Source organism: Pinus tabuliformis, chromosome Q (assembly GCF_031772625.1).
Source record: "Pinus tabuliformis cultivar Carrire ecotype Pingquan chromosome Q, CPIR1, whole genome shotgun sequence".
Lineage (NCBI taxonomy): Eukaryota > Viridiplantae > Streptophyta > Pinopsida > Pinales > Pinaceae > Pinus > Pinus tabuliformis.
The window spans coordinates 144,494,926-144,512,862 of record NC_142296.1 but is presented as its reverse complement, the minus strand read 5'-3'; positions in this window follow the sequence as shown (position 1 = coordinate 144,512,862).

Genomic DNA, 17,937 nt, shown 5'->3' with positions numbered 1-17,937 from the left:
TCATTTTTCTGAATTATCTCTACTCCTACAAGGAATGAAAAGAAATATTTTTTGGTTGATTTTTGCTTTTTTGCTTCTTGTACCTGCAAAACTAAAATAGATTGAACTGCAACTAACTATCTTGCTGAAATGAAAATGCGGAATTGAAATGAAAGCAGGAAAGGACTAATCTATTTTTCTCAAATGAAATTGCAGGAAGGAAATGCTAGGCTACGCTTGTAGAATTGAAATGATAATCTACGCTTGCAGAAATGAAATTGTGGAATTGAAATGCTAATCTATGAAAGTGGGAAATGCTAATCTACTTTTGCAGAAACGAAATTGCATAATGGAAATGAAATAAACTACTTAGCAGAAGGTTGTGGTAGAAAATAGAAGAAAAGCAACAATCACCAATACTCTGACGCTTCCCCGGCAATGGCGCCAAAAAGATGGTGGGCCCCAGTATTGCAGCAATAACGCTACAACTCCTAGAACTCCCTTCTTTAATTTTATCAACCCGGTAGTTGCTAACAAACTTGGAAGCGACGACGCTGTATGCACAAGTACTAGCTCTTGCCGCAACTGTCACTTGGTCAGCTGGCACAAGTCCACTAGGAGCTTAAGCCAACTTCTATGAGCTCTTAGAAGAAGCTTTTTAACTGATGAATGAAAGCTAACTCAAAGGGGCTAATTTACTTGCAGAAAGAAACTGGAATGCAGAAAGGAAATGCAAACCCTAGCAAACCCTAATTTTACCAGCTAGCACTACTGATGCGAAAAAGAGGATGCAAGCTACTGAAAGAGATGCCATTGACTTATAGGAAGGTAAAATGCATGTTTCTAAGTTATCACTATCTGAAGAAAACATATTTTTATATTTTTGAATAAGTTGTCACAATTATCATGCATACAATTTAACTATTTTTTATTGTGCAGACGTGGATTGGCGAGAGGAAATTCTTGGAAGAGGTCGGGAAGGTTCAGAGAGGGCCTAAGGGGTCCCTAACACCCTTCCAGAGAGTTTCACAGAGTTTGGCTATCAAGAAACCTCATTCATGAGCTTCTACAGGAAGTCTACAGGGGTTCTACAGGATGTTTCAGGAATTTCTACAGGATGTTCAGAAATTTCTACAGGATGTTTTAAAATTGGATTTTGGAGGATGGGTGAGTGAGGGAAGATGCATGAATGGATATGGAGGTAGGATAGGGGTCTGAAGTGGCCCAAGGACTGGTGGATGGAGCGGTGAAAAGGTGTAGATAGCTAAGTTGGCTCAAAGAAGGCTGAAACAATGATGTACAAAAACTAGGGTTATGTGAGCAAATGTGGCAAACATGAGGTAAGGATTCTAAGTAGAGGGTGGAGTGGATGGTGCTAATGGAGAATAAGCAGATGAAGGAGTGGTACAGGTGCTCTGCAAGTCAGTTTTCCAATCTGAACCAACAAAGACTTGTAAATTCAAAGACCTAGTTACGTTGAACTAATTTGCCAGCTGTCAGTAAAGAGAATGAATAGAAGTGTGACCTGAAATGAAACCATGTATTTTAACTCATGCAACTAATCAAATGAAAGTCCGAACTTGTAACCAACTTCTACGCATGAAGATCAAACACTAGTGATTGCATGGCAAAGCAAAATCAGTGTTTTTATGGGCAGCAAAGTCATCCTAGTCACAGCTCCTGATTCCACTGAGGGAGAGGTGAAACCACAAATGTTTGTTGGCCCTTTTCTTGAAGCTTTTTCTGTTAGCAACGGATCAACTAAATATGAGCATGAAAAGTTATTTTACTCATCAAAAACAACCTAAATAAAAAACAAGGTTTAAATCTAAATAACAAATTTTATTCTAAGAATGCAACAAAGACACATGAAAGTAAACAAAGGAGGTACTGGGCACTTGAGATGGGCCCAATCCCAAGAGCTACAACCTCCTAAGTGATATTTAGAGCTAGTGCAAAGCTGGATTCATCTTTATTTATCAAAAGAAATGTTACATTCGAAAAACTGTCCACAAGGAGAACTTGAAAATGCGCTGAAAGCAAAGCTAATCTACTGCCTAAAAATCGAACTAAAAAATGACTACAAAATGAATACAAAATGACTAACTGCCGGCTAACCAAAATGAGGCCCTAAGCCCTCTTATTTATACAAATTGAGGACCCCAACAGTCCTCCTAAACTTTAGGGACTCGGCTGCCCAAAACTTGTAGTTAACAACAGTCCTACTTGACTTGCTTGGCTGCCCTTGTGCTAATTGATTTGGTGGCCCTTTTTCATACGGAATAAGTCGATCTTGTGGACAAGATAGACCTTCCTAGAATTTAAAGAAGACCTAATGACAAGCAAACCAACCAGACACTATCTTTCTCTAAATATGCTTTTATAAACAAAGGCAAACAAGTGTTTTAGGGCCTACCTTAGGTCCAACGCAAGTTTGTGTATGCCCTTGCTGCTTCGATCCAAATAAGCTCCTTTGTCGCGAATCTGCAAACACAAACAAGCAAACAAATTAAATAGCACCTGAAAAGCCAATATCATAAAACATATTTAACATGAAAGTCAAGGAGTTCATGAAACAAATAACATGAGATACTTGTTGAGAAAAATGAGTTTGATTGTATTAATTCAAAAGAAGAAGAACTTTACAACCTGTGCCTTGACGCTGTACAAGCTCCTCCCAGGGTCCAGCAAGAAGTCTCCTCTACTTTGACAAGTTTCACTCACTTCCCAATAAATCCAAAAAGGTATGTGATCTCTCCTCTTAATCTCAACTAGGAAGTCTTTATTTCACCAGCATTTACCCTAAAAAATGTTCAGCTTCTAACCTCCCTAGCAACCAGCCCAATGCCTGAATTTATAGTGCAATGGAGGGATTTTACTAGGTCCTCCTTCAAAGGGATAAATCCCTCCTTCAAAGGGATAACTCCTCTCATCAATGGATTAGCTCCTTCTCTTTTGGGATGCATGAACCACCTAAGAGTGGCAAATCCACGTCAAAGTTCCTTCTCGAATCATCTAGAATTAACCCAAAGTGAGTTTTTTAGAATAAACTTGCGCCCTTTTTACTTTCACAGGGGTCCACACCCACACCTTTAGGGACAGAGCGGGCAGGTCCATAGTTTTTGTAAACAGAAGGTGCGGGACCGCAGGTAACAGTGAGAGAAAGTGCGGAACGAGAGTTTCATTGATTTTTAATGTCTTTCTCTTATTTTCAAAGCTTGACTTGAAGAGCTGAGGTCTGAGACTTGCTTAGGAGGAGAGTACAAGTGATGATAGACCCATACTGACTGCAAATAATCATGGTGACGATATTTTTGTGTAACACCCTTGAACTCCGAGCTGATGGTGGAGAATTCGAGGTAAGGGCCCATAAATGAAGGGGACACCTTCCTACAAATCCTCTCCCTTGTTCTCCCACGAATTTCGCTGCCAAGTGCTCATTAAAACCTTCAATTTTGTCTCCAAATTGACCAAAAAGGCTACGCAAAGCACACATTAGACTTGTTGGCATAATGACTAACCCAATTCACTCTATTAGCATAAATATAATAAAAAACATGCAATAAACTAATGAGAATGGTGGATTAAGTCAAATTAGGAGGTTGAATGAGCACATATAATTATCCATTTTTGGGGCTCATCATCTGTAATGTTATAACTCTGACCATATGTTGAGCTATGGAAAAGGTATGAATTTGACATTTATTTCCTTGTCTTTTTCCTTAATCATATCTCCTTTATACTCTAAGATGGTAATATATCAAAGAATTATAGTGAAAACTAAGGGGTTATTGATTATGGAAAATTAGTTAATTATTGCCATTTTCCATGCAGGAAAATAGAAGAAATGGAAAACTACCATTCTCAAGAAAAAGACAAAACAGAGGAACTGTTGTTCCTTCACCAGGAAGCCATATCCAAACAAGCAGATCAAGATGGAGCACACAGTTGAGGATAAGAACAGAAAAGACCACAACATTAGTGCAAGAAGACAAAGAGTTGACTGGAGTTAGAAGATTGAGCAGATCCCTCAGGATCTCTTGATCCTGAGGGATCGCTATTTCAAAATCTATCTGTTATTTCTTGTTTTATCCACCTGGCCATTATAAAAGGGACAGCACTTGTAAAGATTTAGGATCGATCATTCATCATCATTATTCAGAACTTACTATTGTATTTTAACTTTGATCATCGACTCTCGTTGATTAAAACAGAGTATGATTGGCTGTAAACATTTTCACATATGATTAATACATAAGTCGGTTGTTGTTCCATTCTTTTATACTGAAGTAGTCCGGCGGTGCTTCACTAGTGGCTAAGGGCCCAACCCTGGTGGATCCACTTGTTATTTTGTACCATTACTTTACAATCACAGTCGTGTGATGGTTTGGTTTGATTTCCATTTATTTGAATCATATTTCTTTATTGTTCATTGTTTCAAGAGTTTATGAATTGTTTTATTGTATATGTTGTAACTGAATCGCATTGTCGTTCCTTTTCATCATAATAAGATTATTACTTTCTACAAACTATATTTTTATGTTGTTCATTTCAATTATAAAGCTTTGTTGTTCATTCTAGTAAGCTGAATTTTTTGTTCATTACAAATTGCTATTCATTTCTACTAAATAGCATTGTTGTTCATTTCCTTTCAGCAAGTATTTGGTTTTTCCTTTTTGCATTATTACAATTATCACATTTATTCCATTTCTATTAGCAGCATTGTTGATTTAATTTCTTGCTATTTCCAATTAGTTGTTTTAGTGTGGAGTGTAAGATCAACAATTGTAAAGGACATTGGCTATTACTATCAGAGTTCTCAGATTCATGATCTTGTTTATGTTTGATTTCATTTACATCAATTGACAAAGGAAAGAGTTATTTCTATCGTATCCTTGACTGATAATTGTTGTTAATTTCTTAAGTGAATGATTTAGTTTCAGAGCATTGAGTTTCTTTTAAATTGCAAGTAGGTTTTATTTCAGGCATACATTTACTCTTGTATTTGAAGCACTGTACTGCAAATTGTAAAACATTACTCTTGGATTGAATTGTTTCCTCTGACTGAGTACACTCTTGAAATAGAAAATCGCACCTGGATTGATAATTAATGTAGGATAAATAGGAGTTAAAAAGACACCTTTTATAACTCAACATTTTTGCGCCATTACCAAGGAGAGTGTAGCCATTTCTTTTTTTCAGAGAGTAGTGTGCATCTGGTCAGTGCCTGCTAGGAGAGAATTTGGTATTAAAAACGAAAGGTAAGAACCTACATATGGAGCATGTAACAGCCCTTCTCCCCCGCTCGCTTTCTAGCAGATTTGTTAATTTTTTTTGGGTAGGAATAAACATTTGAGTTGTGTGTATGACTAAGAAGAAAAAACTTGAAAATACTCCAAAACCACTACCTAAGCCTGACAAAGCTAAGGGACCGGTGATCCTTGGTCGATCAACCTTCATAGACGATATCATTAAGCAAGCCGAATCTCAGCCATTAGTGGGCCCTAGAAAAGTTGCTTCTGGACAACCTACTGGCTCCCTTCAGGCCACAGGTTCACCAGCTGTAGCCTTTTCCAAGGTGCACAGCAAAATAGAAGAGACTGAGCAAGATTTTCAAGAAATTAAGAATTCTTGCCCAATTTATTTTCAAGAAGGGAACTTTATTAATCTCCGCGAAGGAGGAGGAGAAACAGGGGAAATAGAAGAGCCAAAATCCTCTCTCGAAATAGTTCAAACACTCAGCAACCCAGATAAGGGGAGTGCTGTCAAGATCATCCAAAACAAAGTAGAAGAACCTGAGCCAAGATCACCCCAGATAATAGTTTAGCAAGGACCACTCATTATCCCAGACCAAGGAAGTGTTGTCGAGGTCATTCCTACTTCTAGTCAGCCTAGGAACAACTTTCTAGAAATCCCAAAAGGATATTGGCACGTATTTGATCAAATGGCCCAAAACCAGCAAACACCTCAAACCTCTACACTGCAATATCCCATTATGGACACTATAGTTAATGCTCCTATGAAGGCCATTCCTCTCAAGAATATTCCTACATTCCATGGCCTAACATTGGAAGATCCAGATGCATTTCTATTTGAATTTGATGTATTATGCTGGGGGTATGACTATACCACCGATCCCCAAAAACTAAAACTATTTCCCTCCACATTAAAAGGAGCATATTTACAATGGTTTATGGGGTTAGGTGGAGGTGTTATAAATGACTGGGATCAGATGAAAGGTACTTTTCTAAAGAAATATCTGGATTACTGTAGGTCCAGAGAATTAAAGGATGAAATATTTCAAATGACACCGAGACCTAATTAAACACTGGAGGAATATGTAGAATGCTTTCAATACAATCTCTAGAGATCTCCTTATGCATCTTTACCCTTGTCTGAAATTGTGTTAAAAACTAAATTAATTAAAGGAATGAAAGAACAATGGGTTGAAACATTAAACATTATGGGCAAAGGTGACATATATCATGAAAATTTTGCTGACATCATTAATTTTTGTATCAGGAGTTCGAGAGACAACACAAGACTAAAAATAACAAAACGTGATATGATTATAAGGGATAACCAGGTCCCCAGTGGAGGTATAACTTGCACATAAATCAAAAAGTTACTAGAAGATTTCAAAACTGATATTCTAGGGACTCTAACAATGCAGTTTGACATCATGCAAGCTAAACAAAAGCAAGTAGAAGTAGAACAAATTTGGTGATATTCTGCCCTAGATGTAGAAATAAACACAACCATAAAGAGTGCCCACTGGATACAGTCCAAGTCTATGCCATTTGCACAAAATATCACTCCACAGAAAGCTGCCCCTCACTCCTAGGATTGAAAGAATTCTACAAGGAAGCAAAGAAAGAAACAAAATTGGTTTACTTACTCAATCACTGTTGCCAGTGGAAACCACAACAAACAGGTATGTGCATTGATCCATCATCTTCTTTTCAGTCTCCTTAGTATAATGCTCAGTAATATAATGGAATCTAGCAGAATCAACCACCTTTCCCTAGCTGGTCACAACATCCATTTCCCATGTCATCATGGTCAAATCAAACCAATTGGTCGAACATTCCTTACTGTCCACCATTTTGGAAAAACAATGCATATCCAACACAATGCTCACCCTCCACCTCACAGAGTCAAACCTGGCAGTCGAATTGGCAAAGACCTATGAATCAAACAGTTGGAACGATTCCTCTCCCTCAACCTACACTTCCAGCAACTTATACATTGCAACAAAATCCCCAAACTAACTTAAGACCACAACTCCCAGCCCAGTCCAACCCGAACCGCAATAATAGACGGGTTTAATCTATTCAAATAATCGAACGACCAGAACTAGAAACCGAGTTAAGGGAGTGCAACAACATTCGATTAAGATCTGGGCGCATAATAGAAACAAAGGGAGATAAAATGCTCAAGTTGAAAATTCGTTACCTTTAGAACAAACACTACAAGAGGAGAATTTGGTTAGACAAAAAACTCATGAACAAGCAACCACCTCTTCTCCTCCATTCCCAGAACAACTAATCATACCTCGCCCAATAGAACATCCTAATTTTGATCTTCTAGGAGAACTAAAAAATTTGTGTATAAAAATTCCACTCCTCCAAGCTATCCAAGACATCCCAAAACCATCAAATAATTATGTATAAAAAATACAAAGAGGAGAATAACAACTAACTGTCAACAGAATCTAATGATATCTAGTGACAAGCAACCCAATCAAAAACTATCTTTCTCTAAATATGTGATTTATAAACAAAGGGAAACAAGTGTTTTAGGCCTACCTTGGGTCCAATGCAAGTTTGTGGAAGCCTCGCTCCTTTGATCCAAATGAGCTCCCTTGTAGCGAATCTGCAAACACAAACAAGCACACAAATTAAATAGCACCTGAAAAGCCAATATCATAAAGCATACTTATCATGATGATCAAGGAATTCATGAAACAAATGACATAAGACAATTTGTTGAGAAAAATGAATCTGATTGTATTAATTCAAATCAAAGAAGAACTTTACAACCTATGCCTTGATGTTGTACAAGCTCCTCCCAGGGTCTAGCAAGAAGTCTCCTCTACTTTAACAAGTTTCACTCTCTTCCCAATGAAGCCAAAAAGGTATGTGATCTCTCCTCTCAAGCTTAACTAGGAAGTCTCAATTCCACCAGCATTTACCCTCAAAAATGTTTAGCTTCTAACCTCCCTAGCCACCAGCCCAATGCCTTAATTTATAGTGCAATGGAGGGAAGTTACTATGTCCTCCTTCAAAGGGATAAAGCCCTCCTTCAAAGGGATAGCTCCTCTCATCAAGGGATTAGCTCCTTCTCTTTTGGGATGCATGAACCACCTAAGAGAGAACAATCCACGTCAAAATTTCTTCTAGAATCATCTAGAATTAACCCAAAGTGAGTTTTTTAGAATAAACTTGCGCCTTTTTGACTTTCACAGGGGTCCGCACCCACTCCTTTAGAGACAGAGCGGGCAGGTCCGCAGGTAATGTGAACAGGGCATGCGGGACTGCAGGCAACACTGAGAGAAAGTGCGGAACCAGAGCTTTGTTGATCTTTAATGTCTTTCTCTCATTTTCAAAGCTTGACATGAAGAGCTCAGGTCTGAGACTTGCTTAGGAGGACAGTATAAGTGATGATAGACCCATGCTGACTGCAAATAATCATGGTGACGATATTTTTTTGTAACATATTGCCCCCTAAAGTGCGAAGTCTGTAGTAGATGAGGATTTCATTTATGATCTAGGAAGAGTGAAGTACTTTATCATTTCGAGGATCATCTTGTGGAGAGCCTGATTGGAACCTGTAAAAACATTAAATGCGAAATATATATATGAGATCATATCATTGCTCAGGTAGGCATTCCCATACTCAGATCAAAACTAACTAGAAAACTAGCTACTACTCTGATATAGGAATGATCTTGTAATACATCACAAGTATAGACACATGTAGACACAGTATGGACACATCCATCTGTTTATGAATAGTCCACAGTATAATGAATACAAAATTCCTCGCAGCCTGGATGGCGGAAACTAGATCCAGGGTCTTCATTTCTACTTCCCGAAACAATACGATTCTATCCATGCGAATGAATGTGTTGAAGTCAAACATGGTAGAAACCACTTGATTACTAGTCAATGATGTAAACTGTTAAGAAGTGTGAGAGAAACCACCAGTAATGTCAATGGCTCTCAAAGTACTCAGTACAATCCATGAGATGTGAATAGATGTGTTGATGTCGAACATGCCACGGAATCGTTTGATCGAAGGTCAATGATGCAACCTATCGTCGAAGGTGAGAAGCCTGCCATTGAGGCATGCAGATCCCAAGGTACTGACGATTTCTAGATCATATTTCTAGATAATGAGCTAAAGTCGATAGAAAGCGATCTGTCGTAGGCAAGCCCACAACACGAAATCATAGATCATGGTTGAAGAAATTTAGTTGCAAGGACTGACTCAGGGATGGTCAAGATGGATGACAAATATTTTGTAGATGAATGGCTTATTTGCACTTACCTCTTGAACACATAACGACACGGTAGATGGTTTGGTGACAATTGACCCAAAGTTAATACCCAGAAACCGGCTGAGGACTTTCAATGTGGTTTGATCAACTGTTAGGCAAAGGATTTCCCAACTCAGGTGAATAAAAGTGTCGTGTTCAAGAGTGGCTACAAAGTATGACAAACAAGCTCATTTTTCTCTCTTTTCCCCCACCATTTTTGGCAAGTACCTCCTTATTTTTGACAAGCTTGAGGAGGATAACATTTGCTTGATTATAAGGTCATCCTTCGGATGAGTCCAACTTAGTTTAAATTTGAACCCTAAGAAGGAGTGGTCCGTTCCTGTTTGTAATTGAACAGGTCCTTTACTGTTAAATTTTAACGAGTCCAGTATAGGAGAAACTCGGCGTTTTTCAATTTTAGAGTCTGAAAAAACTTAAGAAGACTCCATGGTTGACCTTTTTCATAAATTTGTGTCTCCCAAGCCCGAAAAAGTATAAAATAATGCCTGAGAGAACCGCTTGATCATTACAACCAAGGAGTACTTTTCATAATTAGTGCCTCTAATCTGGAAAAGTAAAAAAGTGATCAATGACACGTCGTTTTATAACCAATATCGAATTTGAAACGACAAAAATCCGGCAATCTTTTCATGTTTTTATAGTCAGGAAAAGAGATGTAAGTGGATCGTCTTTTTAGTTCTGTTTTAATGAGTTTAAAAAGAAAAACTAGGTGATATTTTCATGTTTTAGGAGTCAGAAAAGAGCTTAAAGGTGACTCTAATGTTTTTTCGTCAAAAATGACCGATTTCGACTGAAAAACCCGTTATCCTGAACAAAAACTCAAACATCACTCATACCTGTTTAAAATGGATAAAAATGCTGCAAAAGTTACCTTTATAAAGTGAAACATAAACAAATTAATGACTCATTTATTCAAAAAACTTATAAAAAGGGCTTCCGTCAATTCATTTTTACAGTTTGAGTTTTGGGTGAGAAAATAGAGCTTTTGGTCAGAAACTTCCCATGAAGATTGCGGAAAATCCGTCCGTTGGAATCGAGCGTCGTCTCCTCCAGGTAATCCACATCATCCTACTCTTCAAATTCATCTGTTTCAAATTTGTTTTTAGGTTTTAATTTCATTTTTTAGAGTATTTTTAGGCTAGAAGCCCGCGCGCAGGGGCCCGCAGGCACAACATAGGTAGCCTGCGAAACCCGACTTTTTCGCAATGGGGAAAAAGTCAAGGATCTGCACCTGCCGTGAAGGCAAGGTACAGACCCATGCAATATCTCTAACAGAGAGGGTGCGGTCCCCGCAGCAAGGGTTTTTAACCCTAAATTTCTCAAAATTCACCCAAAAATTTCCATTTTTTATATTCTAATTCGCCTTTTTGTTGGATGTAGAGTATACATCATGCTTGATTGGCGAGAACAGGAACATGAGGACGTAGATATTTCCACGATAAATTATCAACCTTCGATCGATGCATTGAAGGCATGCGGCTTGTACAAATTCTGGGCCATACCTGGCATGAGGGCCCAGGTGGCCTTCTTGCAGTGGCTAGTAGACAGGTGGAGCATACAGGACCAGTGCTTCTTCATTGGTGGTCACCAGCTCGAAATGGAGCTGGCAGACATATACTTTTTGACTGGTTTGCCTAAGAGAGGTGAACACTTGACTCTATTCGGGACTAGGCCAGGTGGCCAGTATGTCGATAGCCTCCGGCTAGAGTTCTGCAACAACCAGAATAGAAACAAGGGGATAGACATCAAAACCATATCCCTTCCTGAACTCATGGTAATCACGTTTACTGTTACCAGGCTTTGCGAGAGTGCAACACTACATATAGCCACTAGATCCCAGATGCGGATGGCAGTTGACTGCTTTCGTGGCACCATCTTCAACTAGTGCGATGCTGTGTTGGCTAATGTAAAAGGCCAACTAACTAGAGCCAAGAACGGACAACTGAAGACCTTTGGATATGGTGCTTTAGTCGTGAGCTTTGGTCTGGAGAGGGTCCCAATGTTGGTCCCACAGCACCTCACCGTTGGAGCTGGACTTCCTCGAGAGCCCAAACTGATGTGATGGGTTCCAGTTATGGCCCGTCATCCTGAGGAGGGAACAGAGGTCGTTCAATTCACACCTGAGTATTTCCATTGGTTGGAAAACCAAGTTTTTGCTATTCAGAACTTTCCTTATGCTGGGGTAGATTTTCACGGTGACCCAGACATGGCTCCTCCACCAGGAGAGAAATGGGATGACTTAGGTAAAATCATTTTCAACATTTTCCTAATTTAATTTTTTTTTGTTTTTATCTCATCCCAAAATTTATAGTAAAAGTTTCAAATGCAGATGTGGGTCCACAGCGACCAGCCGCTCTCCGGCCTTACGAGAGGAAACAACCAGCTGCAGCGGCACCAGCCCCACAGGACGAATCAGCAGAGACCTTGGCCTTGTAGAGCCATATAGAGCATTTGACAGGAGACATTCTGGAGACCGGCATAGATAGACATTCCTCGTCAACTACAGCGCTATGTGATTGGGGTCCCAGGACCTTTCAGGAGGTTCCTTTGTAAGGTGGCCCGTACAGTGGTTTCTTATCGAGATCATCACCAGTGATAGGATGATTGCCTATTGTAGACACGTATGACATTTTTTTCTTTTTGTACTTATCATTTTTGCTGATCATAAGGTGTTTTTCAACCTATGATCGAGGACGATGTATATTTTGACACACTCCTATATTACATTATATCACTATTACCAGCTTATCTTGTAAAACATGTTATGGAATGTTTTTTAATTTACTTGTATGATTATTGCAAATGTCTACTTAACATTCGAGAAGCAATTGCATCTGCTAATGTATTTAAATATCTTGGAATATGCTGATATTCAATATAATCAAATTCACGTTCCAAGAGACGGACTCTCAAAAATAATCTCAATAACACTGGATTTCTAATGGCATATACTCTATTAAGTTGTAATACAACGAGTTTAGAATCTAACCTCACTATCAAACTCCGAATCCCAAATGAAATAGATTCAGATAATAACTCAATCACTGCACTATAATCTGCAATGTTGTTCGTTGTTTGACAAAGGCTTACCCCATGCATAGATACCAACTCGTCAGAGGGCGAATAGATAACCCAAGCTGCAGAAGAAATGTTCCGTGTATTACGACAAGCACCATCAACAAAACCAATGTATGTTTGGAAAGGCGTCGACATCTGCAATATCAAGAGTAAAACCAAGATAAGCAGGAATAATGATGAAAAACACTCTCTAAGCTAAGCACACTTTTAAAACTAAAACACACCAGCTAGAAAGAAAACTATCCTAACTAAAAATCTCCACACCCATTTTTAAGCATAATACCTCTTCAGGTAAAGACCATTTTTGGGTTTACCTAAAGAGACCCCGTCAAAGTCTACCAATTCATAGGCCCCTTTATCTAGCTTTCGCTTGACAACATAGGGAGCATGCCACATAGGTATGAATTTTCCAACACCTAATTTATCATTTTCTTGATCGTACAATAAGACTAGGTCTCCTTTCGAAAAATTTCTAGGGGTCACATTTCGATCATACTGAGCTTTAATACGTTTTGCATGAGTTTCCATCGCCAATGCAACATCACGTTGATTCTCATCTAGCTGAGCCAAGTATAAAAAATGTTTTTCCTCTTCGGAAGTGGCTGGAAGTAACTCGATGGCCATTTGAAATGATGGGATTTCACATTCAATGGGTAACACAGCTTCCAGACCATAAACTAGCTGGAAAGGAGTGAACCTGTTGACGTTTTTACTGAGGTTCGATATGCCTAAAGTGCTGAAAATAGCATGTTATGCCAATTTGACCTGTGAATCCCAATGATTAGTCGGATCATGATGACTAGAACGTTGTTGATGGCTTCAACCAGACCATTAGCTTGTGGATAATATGGAGTTGAACTATCGTGATGCAAGCCAAGCTAGCCTGTAAGTTTAGTCATCATAACGTTTCGAAAATGATGCCCATGATCAGTGATAATCACTTGTGGAACACCAAACCTAGCAATTATATGATTGAACACGAAAATTGCAGCTGTTTTGCTATCTGCCTCAAATGTAGGCATCACCTCAGCCCACTTGGTAAAATAATCTACCGCAAGGATGATATACGCATGCCCCCCAACTGAGTGAGGGTTACATGTGATAAAATAGATACCCCATTTTGTAAAAGGACCGACGGCAATTATAGGGTGGAGAGGAGCAGGTGGAGTGCACATCTTTCGATAAAAAATTTGGCAGTTGTGGCTTTTTTGGACCGCGTTAATACAATCTTTAAACATAGACGGCCAGAAGTAGCTAGTGCGCAATATCTTTTGGGCAGTGGCATACCCAGACATATGATCGCCACACGCTCCAGAGTGACAGTCATTCAGAAAACCCTTTCAGCTTCCTCATGAGTTAAAAAATGTTGAAAAACAGAGTCTGCCCCACGACGATAAAGAGTGTCTCCAATAATTTTGAGTTGTTGGGACTGGAAACGTATTTTTCGACGTTTTGACCTTGAAATTTCCGGCCGAAAGGATTGGGTCTGGAGATAAACGATGATATCCCCATAACATGGATCTAAAGTGCTGCTTAGAAACAAGGATTCATCCGCAATGGGCTCCTCCGCCACAGTTTCCGTGTCAGCACGCGGGAAGTCACACATTAACTCCGCAAAAACTAAAGATTTCTTGGACTTAGACTTTTCAAATTCCAAGTCGAACTCCTGCAGGATCACAATCCATTTGGAGTACTTGCCCCCTAGCAATTGCTTGGTTAAAATATAGATAATATGGTTGCAATAAGAAATTACTGTAGTTTTACGTAGTAAAATGTAATGACGAAAACATTGGACAGCTTGAACAACTGCCAATGCCAATTTCTCCACATGTGAGTATTTTAGGTCAGTTGGATTTAAATTTCGACTAAGGTAATATATCACATGTTTAGTACCGAATTCATCTTCCTGAACTAACACCATTCCAATGGTGGAATGCGAGGCGGCGAGATACAAGAAGTAGTCCTGGTTGTAGTTGGAAGGATGCAATAACGGTGCATGGGTCAACACGTGTTTTAGTGTATCAAAAGATTTATCAACTATCTCATCCCAAAAGAATGGAGTATTCTATTTCAACAACCGGGTAAAACCCTTTGTGATCCTGGCGTAGTTAGGAATGAATCGACGTAAAAAGTTTTCTTTCCCTTGCAAACTTTGGAGTTGGCGAAGACTTGAAGGAGGAGGCAATTTGATAATAGCTTCAACCTTCGAGGGGTCGACGCGAATGTCGGCTTTCGAAACAACAAACCCCAGTAACTGACCTGTTTCTATACAGAAAACACACTTGTGTGGATTCAACCTAATCCGATAACGCCTACACCTCATAAACATTGCTCGTAAATGGATGAGATGATCAGCTCGATGTAATGAATGAGAAGGAAAATCATCGAGATAGGGTTGCACAATGTGCTTGATATCATGAAACGCGTAAGACATGGCCCTTTGAAATGTTGCCCCGGCTTTCTTGAGCCCAAAAGGTAATTTGCAATAAGAAAATGTCCCCCATGGACAAATGAAAGTCATTTTTGGTTGATCAGCAGGTAGAATATTGATTTGATTGTATCCGAAAAAACCATCCATGAAGGAAAATATTTCGCTGCCAACACAATCATCAATGATTTGATCGATATAGGGAGTTGGGTAATTGTCTTTTGGATAGGCTCGATTAATATCCCTATAATCGATACATATTCTTATTGCCCCTTGCTTTTTGTTAACAAGAACAATATTCGATACCCAATCGATTAACAGAATCGGATAAATGAAACCTTCTTTGAGTAATTTTTTAACTTTTGCTTTAATACCAGCAGCTTTTTGTGGGTGGATCTGACGCAAACGTTGCCAGACGGGCTTAGCGTCCGGGTAAGTTTTGATTTCATAGACAACAATTGTGGGGTCAATTCCTAGCATTTCCTCATATGACCAGGAAAACATGTCGCGAAATTCTTGAAATAGGGCCTTATACATTTGAATTTCATCTTCCGTACAAGAGGCACCTATATGAATGTTTTCAACAATTCCAAGCTTAACCGAAATATCAATAGGAATAGTTCGAGAAATGTTTCCCAAATTTAACTCTGAATCAAGATTGTTCATGGGATTCTGAGGTTCCTTGACATATTCAATCGTAAAAATAGATGAAAAATCATTTTCAAAATGATCACTCTCGGGTAAAAACGAAGATCTATGATGAAGATCTTCCCATGGTAAATCATCGACACATAGGATTTCACGAATTTGCTCATCAGTGTGAACAAGTTCAGAAAACGTTGTTGAATCCGAGTTTGATGTTGAAAGTGATTCCTCATGGACCACATTGTTAAGTCAATTTTGGTTGAAGATGGGTCAGAAAGTGACTGCACGACCTAACACGCAATTTAATATGGACTCAAAGGCATAACATCACCAAATGAGTCTATCTTAGATTCGAAAGGTACGATCCAAGGATCATCATAAACAATGGTGTCTAACGAAATCATATGAATGGTTGCAGTAGAAGACGATGCGTTGATAGGAGGAAAAGGAAAAGTTCCCAGTAAACCAGAATCTTTAACTAGTCCTACTCCAACATCCTTATATGGGATAGTTGTTTTTCTGACATGCTGAATACTTTTAGAAGAGGCTAGGTCAGATGAAATGTAAGTCAGCTAGTCTATAGTTACAATCTTTCCATTATGAGGGAATTTTATAAGCCGAAAGACCGATGAAATGACTACTGTCATAGCGTAAGACCAACTACGACCCAAGGGAAGGTTGTAATCTAGAGGGGCATCAACCACCTCCACATCTAAATTAACAGTTTTGCCTTCAACCCCTATAGGTAAATATTGTAGAATGCCAAAAGGATGAAACCCACGGCCATCAAAGGCCTTTAGAATCATCAGGGATTGATTTAGCGAATGAGAACCAAGCGATCTCCAACACTGTATCGACATAATACACGTTGAGGCTCCCTCATCAATCAGAGTCCTATAAATAGGTCTGTTTTTTACTAACACTGGGATCTAGAAAGCCATTTGATGAGGTAAGCGTGGTGTACTATTTTCTAGATCGAAAATTATAAGATTCGAGTCCTGAACGTCAACAGCTCCTATAGCCGAAAATAGTAATTTACGTTGTGCTGGACATGATTGCAGCACTTCTAAAGCCGACATTGCTGAAGGTGAAACAGCCAAATCTTCAACAATGTTATAGTTTTGAGCCACTCTCGCATGTGGATTGAAAGCTGACTTTCGAAGTATACCCTTGGCGGGCGGTTTGATTACTAAGTCTGGATTAGGTTTCTCGATCTGTAGCAGATCGGAACGGGGAGCTAAGGTTGATGGGTTAGAATGAGAAGATTCTGCTTCTTTACCATCAACAGGACTTTTACTTCCATAATCATGCGACCGAGTCGCAATCCTAACATGGGACATCATCTATATGGGTTCTTCGTTGGCATTTGAGGAAGAACCTATCATCTTACTGTCTTGACTTGGAAAAGGATCCTTCAAAACAACAGGCGGAACCTTTGACAATTTTCGTAACCTCTGCTCGATGAGGGCAGTCTCTTGTAAAATGCTCTACGTCACAAATGAGACAAGGATAACGAGGTTTGCGTTTCTCATCATTTGATTCCGCTTTTTCTGGTTTCTCTTTCGAATTTTTATCTGTTTTATTTTTCTTCTTCCCTTTCTTCTTACCACCAGATTTTGATTTGGCTGTAGATGACTCTACAACATGAATATCGGTGGAAATTTCTGTGGAAGAATCTCCTGTCAGGGAATCTGGCAAGGTTATGATAGGAGAAGAATTCTTGGAAGACTTCTTCTTACTTTTGGTATTAACCGTACCAATCATACCATCAGCGGCATGAGAACCTGAAGGAGCTGCAACGATTTGATTTTGCTTAGGGAGATCAGGGATTTTCTTGTGTAACGTACCTGACTGCATATAAACTAAGTCAAGGTACTGTGCTTGAGCAATTACTTGCTCCTCAGTAACAACTCCGGCCTTAGCTACATCCTCAGTGATCTTTGGCAATAAAGATTTTACAAACCATTCGGCTAAGATTTGATCCGGAATAAAAACTTTCACTAAACGTCGTCGACATCTCCATTAATGAACATGATCTGAAATGTAAGTGGACGTTGATTGCTTTAATGAAGTTAGTAATTCTGTGCCATTGTCATATCTGACAGGCAACTGAAAATGAGTTAAAAATGAAGTAGCTAGTTGACTGAAATTATAAAAAGTGGCTCGCGGTAACTCAATGTACCACTTGGCCACAAGACCAATTAGACTGCACTAGAAAAGACTTAAACGGATTGAATCATCTGAA